General features: G+C 38.4%; 1 protein-coding gene across 1 annotated transcript in view; it reads left to right on the top strand.

Annotated features, from left to right (window-relative positions):
• The window catches only part of PIP4P2 (phosphatidylinositol-4,5-bisphosphate 4-phosphatase 2), a 48,229-nt gene that overhangs the window by 609 nt on the left and 39,292 nt on the right, over window positions 1–8,328 (top strand). The window lies entirely within an intron of this gene.

Here is an 8,328-nt window from a genome sequence, read left to right as displayed (position 1 = left end):
GTGGTGGTGGTGGTGGTGGTGGTGGTGGTGGTGGTGGTGGTGGTGGTAGTGGTGTGTGTGTTTGTATTTCACCACTTCTTACACGGGTTTACAGGATGTGACATGAATCTCCCAAGCTGTGCTTAGCTGTTTTCAGAGCAACCCCTAAGCGCAGCTAGGAGGTGGTGCAAATCTTTCACAATCATTCACAAATCCTTTTCCGTTGCTGAGAAACCAGGAGTATTGCTCACCTTGGCAACTGTCCTTGAAAGGGCTTTAACTTGAACAATATGCTTCTTGCTACCATTCACCCAACAGTGCTCTGTTCACTCAGTGAATTGCCATATCCAAAACGAATACAGTTAATCAGTATTCCTAATATGTCTGAAATTCCTGCCCTACCTTTTTACTCCTACTTTTAAGGAGGATGTGTTAGATTTAATTGTGAATGAGAATTGTGAATGAGAAGGAAGGACCTTACTTCTGATAGATGGGAAGATGGGATATTTTTAATACATATCTGGTGAGATTGAAATTAACTTGTAAAAAGTAACCCAAATTCATATTACATATATTTCTATTTTTTTCCTCAAGAAGAATTAAAAAAAGACTAAATGGCAATGGGATCTGGAGAAATATGGAATCTATTTACCATACTATTCGATTTATTTAAAAATCAAACGTTGTTCTAAGCCTTTTAGTTGATTGCTGTAGTAAAGAAATAAGGTGGAGTCAGGTGTTAACAAGAAAATGGAAGGCAAGACTTAAAAACAAACCACTTAGGTTAGTGAAAAGATTGGTCAAAATGGCACTTGCAAATGTTCCTTAAGTGCATCTCCCTCTTTTTTTGGCTGAATATGAGCGAAGTTTAATAACCCAATGAAGCAAAAGTTAATGATTTTGAAAATATGAGTAGATAATGTTTCTTGTAACACAACTTCTTAAGTTGAATTCTGGAATTAGAGCTGATGTAGAGCAGGTTGAACTTGCTTAGTATTTAAAATTTCTATTTAACATTTTATAACTTTAAAATCAACTATCTAGATCTTAGTCCATACTTATAAAGAAGGAAAACAAAGAAAAAGATGTTTAGCTGTAAATAATTCAGTGTGAGCCATGGCTTGAGAAATAAGGTACAGAGACTTGCCCACAGAAAACCTACAGGTCATGTTTGTTGGTCAGGATTAAACTTGTATCAGAGGACACCAGGCAAGAGAATTTCCTCTAATGGGCCAGTTTGATATGAATATTTTACTGTTATATAAATTGTATTATGTAGAATAGACTTAAACACTCACTAATGAATGTTTCAACTTCATCAAGTCATCCTTTTATGGCAAAATGTTTGACAGTTTATTAGGAGACAAAGTTTCAATTTCAGTAATTTTCCTATAACCTTAACTAGTGGATAAATTATTTTTTAAAAATGGTTACCCTCAGGGACCTGCTTTTAAATATCTTCATTATTTGCCATATATTTGTTTAACCTAGTAAGATTCCTCAAACTACACAAGTTCCAGTTGAGCCGCTGAGAAAAAGTAGTGTCATTCTAGAAAACTTTTAACAACCAGAGAGACACAATGATTTAGCAAAAAGCTTCTCTGCCTTATGGTAGAATACATTTTTTCTTAACTGGTGAATGAGACAGGTTAAATGATTAGACAAACTCTTAATTTCATATGATGTAACACCTACTAAGGAAGAAGCATAAATGAGAGGTAAAAGCATTTTATTTTCATTTTTGACAAAATATTTTTCTTCATAAATAACAAACATTGTAATAAATATTATGAGTAACACACAAGATCTAATTCTGGAAGACCACCACTATTCATTCATTTATTAATTTATTGGGAAGCACAATGGGCCATACACTGCTCTAGGGAAACAAACATAATCAGTCCCATACCCTCATGAAGCCTATATTGTATTAGGGAGAAAGAATAAATAAACACACGGCTGATTTATTTCAGATTGTAAAAAACGTTCTATCACTAGATCAGATGTTTTTGGTAGTTGAAAACCATTAGGGTTGACAGTTGAAATTCGATCAGAAATAGAATGCACTTTCTGATAATGAATTTTAATTCATGATCCCATTTATAGTTATTCAGACTTTTATTTAAAAGAAAAAAAGGAAGTTAAAAGCTGTAACTACTGAATATTTTCTCCAATCCAACCCTTTTCTCTTTCTGTTACCTTCTAAAGTACAGAGATGTTAGTTCCCACCTCCAAGATGAAATAGTCCATTTCAGGTTGAAAGTTGGTGGAGTGTTTATTTCTGGACAGATTATTAATAATGTAACAGGGAGCAGTTAGTATTGTGTGTTTGGTTTTAGCACAAGAAAAATCATGTGTGATCTGTGTAACAATCCATGTGGGTTTCTAAGTGGAGTGTGTCTAGTGTTCTCTACTGTCAGTATTGGATTTGTGCATAGGAAATCGCTTCTCTCCTGTTTACAGTGCTTCATTTAATATACTTGCCAGTTTTCATTTAGGCATAGAAATTAAAATTAAAGAGAGTTTTAGGCTCATTTGAAAGGAGATTGGAAGAAATACCACAAAACTTACACAGTTTTGATGTATTAATTGATTCCTTTATACATCTGCTAATTTTGTAGTTAGGATATGACAAAAGAATATGACCTTTGAATTTATAAGATTTTCTCTGTGAAAATTGTTTATATCTGGGGTTGTCTCATTATGTATTGAATATGGGAATGGGATTATATACTTCACTATAATTCATAAAGGGAAAATAATAATTTGTTATACAGAGGCAGTTTGATTTACTTAGTTTTTTTTTAATTATTCAGCAAATAAATATTTGAGTGCCAGCCAAATCTGTGGTAGGAGAGGAAAAATAGACATGGCTCCTCTTCCAGTGTAGTGAGGGTATTGAGAAATAAATTATGTAACCATACAAACAAATGCAACATGCAATGGGGATGAAGATAGTGCTGGAACTATATGCTATACCTTAAGAGTACAAATTAAGATTTAATTTTGTTGAGGGAGTCGGGGAAGCCTTTCTTGATGCTTGAATGAGATCTGAAAGTTGAGCAAGAGTTAACTTGGCAAAAGGTGGACTGGAAGACCTTTTTAGGCAAAGAAAGCAGTATTGGCAAAGCCATCAGCAGGGTGGAGTATGACAAATACAAGGCACTTAAGGAAGGCCAACGTGGCTAAAATGGAAACAACAATAGGAAATGCGCTGCAAAATGGGATTGGAGAGACAGGTATGGTGGGTATTCTCCCAAGATTCTCTTTCCCCTTCAAAAAGCTATGTCGATATTCGGTTTCCTCTCCTTGAATCTGGGCTGATGCTATGACTTGATTTCAACCTCTAGAATAAGGTAAAAGATATGCTGAATGACTTTGGAGGGTAGGTCAGAAGAGGTTTTACAGCTTTTGTCTTGGTCGTTTGTAAAGTACACTCTGGGGAAAGTTAACTTGTCATGTAAGAAGTAGAACACCCTGAGACTGCCATGCTTTATGGAACCTGAAACTAGTCTCGTAGAGAAAAATGCCTGACCAGCCCTCAGACATGTGAAGGGAGATGCCATCTTGGATGCCAAGTTCAATTGAGCCTTCACATGACTCCAGCCTTGGCCAAATTCTTACTACAACCACATATGGGCAACTTGTTCTGCAACAACAGATGACCAGAATAATGAATATGAATCAACCCATCCAGGATATTGTTGGTCATGTTAAGGAATATTGCCATAAGCAAAGGGATGACTGGATTAAATCTTTATTATTAGTGTTTAAATCACTCTATAGATTAGAGAATGAATTAGAGGATTGGCTAGATTAGATAAGGATAGATGACTTCCTTTGTTACTGTAAATCACTCTATAGATTAGAGAATGAATTAGAGGATTGGCTAGATTAGACAAGGATAGATGATTTCCTTTGTTACTGTAATAATTCGGGCCATTTAACTGAACTATTTCAGTAGCTTGGACTCAGGTGGTGGTAGAGATGGAGAGATGAAGGATGATGTTAAGGAGGTAGATTGAACAGGGCTTGATGATGCATTGCACATGGAAGTGAGGGAGAAATGGCAAGGATATCTCCTAGAATTCTGGCTATACAACTTCATGGTGTGATTACCAGAACACTAGAAGACGGAGAACACCAAAAGAGGACCAAGTTTTGGGGAACACAGATAACGAACTTAGTTTTAGACATGATGTATTTCAGATGCTTTCAAATATCCAAGATGAGGTGTGACAACTGGATCTACACTGCAGGTCCTGGCCGCCACATGTGGCCAAATGGGACCTGTAGTGTAGATCCAGTTGTCACATCTCTTCTTAGTCCTCATTTCTTAGGACTAAGAAATGAGGCATGGGCTTAATATATAAAATTGTGTGTTAGTTGCATATTGGTGATAGCTAAATACATGGATGTTGATTCAGAACTTCCCAGGGCACTACCGGTGTGCCATAGGATGTGCTGTGATGGAACATACATGTGCTAAGGTAGTAATTAAAGCCTTCAGGCCGGAGGCCTCCAGTTATTTTATTTATTTATTTTTTTGAGACAGGTTCTCACTCTGTTGCTCAGGCTGGAGTGCAGTGGTATAATCATAGCTCACTGCAGTCTTGACCTCTCGGACCCAAATAATCCTCCCACCTCTGTCTCCTGAGTAGCCACCACACTCTTCTAATTTTTTTGTATTTTTTTTATAGAGATGAAGTTTCACTAAGTTGCCCAGGCTGGTGTCAAACTCCTGGGCTCAAACAATTTGCCTGCCTTGGCCTCCCAAAGTGCCAGGATTACAGGCATGAGCCACCACACCAGGCCCAGAGACCTCCAGTTCTAAGATGTCATACACATATTGTCATTTTCTCTATGTACCACAGTGTGAAAAAGTTTGAGAAGCTCCATATGAGATAACCTAGGGAGAAAGAGTAATCTAAGAAAAGGAGAGAACCTGGACAAAGCTTTGAAAAACCCTGATGTTTAATGACTAGGGAGAGGAAGGTGAATGTAGCTGCCAGCAAGGAGGGACAAAAACACCAGGAGATGATAATATCACAGAGTCAAGAGCAAGAAAATACTTCAAGAAAGGAGTCATCATGCAAAAGTTTAAGAAAGAGCAAAGATGATAAGGACCAAAAATGTCTTTTGAAGTTAATGTCATGGAGATCATTAGGGACTTTAGTGACAGTTCTTTGTATTTGTTTATATTCAAGCTCTTTTTAAAGAATTGAAGAATTATCTATTTCCATCTAATGTAATATTCCAGTATACTTTTATTTTAATTGCAAACTGACCTCAAAGCAGCTTAACATAAATGAAAAGGTTAATATTCCTTTACTCTGAAACTCATTTAGGTTTTCTAGGAAGCATAATTGTCATAATTGTGTTTTAGAAGACATTGTCCTATCCTTTTCACCTTTAAAAAAAACATGTAAACTTGAAATTGCTTGAGGAAATGTTTTCAGTGAGTAGAAAAATAAAAGAAATTGAATCCTAGTTTTGAGACATATTATTTAATATGTACTCTTAAGCTTTCTTAGAAATCCTACAGTAAATAGGTTTATTTTTAGTGACTCTCTTACGTCCTATACCTGGAGAAATCTAAGGTTAGAGATAGTGTCTTAGTTTAAAGTTAAATAAAGTCTTAGTTCATTTTTAACTGTGTTCTACACTAGGCTAGACTTTTACTGAATTAGAGAGATTGAATATATTTTGGCAGTCTTTTAAATTTCTAAGTCTCCCTGCATACTTGCAGGGAGCATAAGGTTGTGGATTGGCAGGAAGAAATGACACAGATCCAGGGACCCTTACCACATGTACAACCCATTGTAAGGCTAGATTAAATTCTCACTTTACTTGCCAAGGATTCGGAAACCCACTGGAAGCCAGGTTGTCACAATGAGGAGAAAAGGATGCAGGATTTTTTTTTTTTTTTTTGAGACGGAGTCTCACTCTGTCGCCCAGGCTGGAGTGCCGTGACCTGATCTCAGCTCACTGCAAGCTCCGCCTCCCGAGTTTACCCCATTCTCCTGCCTCAGCCTCCTGAGTAGCTGGGACTACAGGCGCCCGCCACCTCGCCCAGCTAGTTTTTTTGGTATTTTTTAGTAGAGACGGGGTTTCACCGTGTTAGCCAGGATGGTCTGGATCTCCTGACTTCATGATCCGCCCGTCTCGGCCTCCCAAAGTGCTGGGATTACAGACTTGAGCCACCGCACCAGGCCGGAGGCAGGATATTTGAGAGCAGCTTCCTGATGCTCCCCCAAGCCCCAGTAGAGTGTTCACCTGCTGTGATACTGAGCAAGCAGGGCCTTGCCGAATTATGAGAAGCCTTTGTGCTATGCTATTGCTAATGCTCCATTTAAGGGAATTTTTTCCAAAATGGTTCTTAAATAAAAATTTGCTTCACTGAGACCACATCCTCATCAAGGAAAAACAGAGCCCACACATTGGTGAAATAGATCTGCTTCTAGCTTTCCAGTGTGGTGGTGAGCTCATTTGCTGTTAAAGTCTTTTTTTTTTTTTTTTTTCATTATTCTGTAGGCATCAGGCTCCAGGATTCTTTTATTCTGTTTTATAATATCCACATTTCCTTCTGTCTATACTGAACATTTTTAAAATATTAATCAAGAAATGTTTCATTCATTCAGTCATCCTTCAAATATTTGAATGCCTATGATAGTATTCCAGATGCTGAGGAGCTTACATTCCTGTGAGATACATACAGTAAGCATTATCATTTCAGAGGGTGAAGAAAATAAAGCAGCCTATGAGGGTGGAGAGTAACTGTTTGGATGGCAAATGTTTGAGATGGGTGTTCCGGAAAGACAACTCAGAGATAGCACCCAGAGACCTGAAACATGAATTGGATCAGCCTTTGGAAGATTTACCGAAAGAGTGCTCCACGCAACGGGAACAGCAAGTATAACACTTGCTATTTTAAAAACAAGGAGGAGGCCTGGTGCTGCGGCTCATGCCTGTAGTTCCAGCTACTCATGAGTCTGCTGCTGGAGAATCTCTTGAGCCCAGGAGTTTGAGGCTGTAGTGAGCTGCGATTGTGCCATTGTACTCCAGCATGCGCAACAGAGTGAGACTCTGTCTCAAAAATTAATAAATAAATAAATAAACAAAAACAAGGGACAGTGGGTTCTGCTCTCTTAGGGGAGAGCAGAAGAGGTAGAAGAGGTCAGAGGTGTAGATGAGGGAAACCCAGGAGAGATTTCTATTCCACCTGCTGGAGAAGGGATTATGTCCTGAGGATAATGAGAAGCCATGGAGAGGTTGGAGCAAAGGAGAGACATGAAAACACTTTACTTTTTGAAAAAATCACCCTTGGTTGGCATGTGGAGGAGAACAGACTAATGAGACATGACACTAATCAGGATGCTGTTAGAGCAGAAGAGGCAAGAGGTGATGGTGATCTAAACCAGGGTACAGGTGATGGAAGCACTGAGGTGTGGTTGGTGTCAGGATGTATTTTAAACAGGACTTGCTAATGGGTTGAATCAGTGGAAAGAAAGGAATCACAAATCTCCAAAAATGACCCTAGTAAGTAGGTACAAGGTTATATCTGAGATAGGCAAACAGGAGGAAGAATTGGCCATGTGTGTGGGAGGTGGGAGAAGGACAGTGGAAATCACTATTCTGTTTCGGACATGTGGAGTTTGAAATACCTGTAGTTATTCAATTAGAAATGTGAATTAGGCAGTTTGTTGGTCAAATTTGGAGTCTCAGAAAACTTGGGGTTGGAGAGCAAATTTCATTCAACAATTATTTATTAAATGTACAGTAGCATTTTCCTGGAGTGGGAGATGATGCTCTCAATTTCCTGTTTGTTTCCAAGCACTATGCAGACTCTTCAAGAACGTAAAATTTGTAGGGTAGAGCATTCTGTTAAAATTTTGGAAGGTTTGCCAAATGCATACAAATGTTAGCTATGTGGATATAGATATTGGAGAAGAAAGTTAACAGGATGGATGTTCATAACTATCTTTGAGGGCAATAAGCAGCTATCTGGGAAGTGATCTCAATGGCAACTGTAATACTTCCATTTGGGAAAAGCAGGTAACCCTGAATACACCTTTGTGCTCAGGTGTTTTGTGTTTCTTTCTTTTTCTTTTTCTTTTTTTTTTTTTGAGACAGACTCTCACTCTGTTGCCCAGGCTGGAGTACAGTGGCGTGATCTCCGCTCACTGCAACCCCTACCTCCCAGGTTCAAGCGATTCTCCTACTTCAGCCTCCCAAGTAGCTGGGACTACAGGCACCTGCCACAAAGCCTGACTAATTTTTGTATTTTTAGTAAAGGTGGGGTTTCACCATGTTGGCCAGGCTGGTCTCGAGCTCCTGACCATTTTAAAA

The sequence above is a fragment of the Piliocolobus tephrosceles genome, chromosome 7 (genome assembly GCF_002776525.5).
Source record: "Piliocolobus tephrosceles isolate RC106 chromosome 7, ASM277652v3, whole genome shotgun sequence".
Taxonomy (NCBI): Eukaryota; Metazoa; Chordata; class Mammalia; order Primates; family Cercopithecidae; genus Piliocolobus; species Piliocolobus tephrosceles.
The sequence above is the reverse complement of the archived record's forward strand: the minus strand, read 5'-3'. Positions and strand labels throughout refer to the sequence as shown.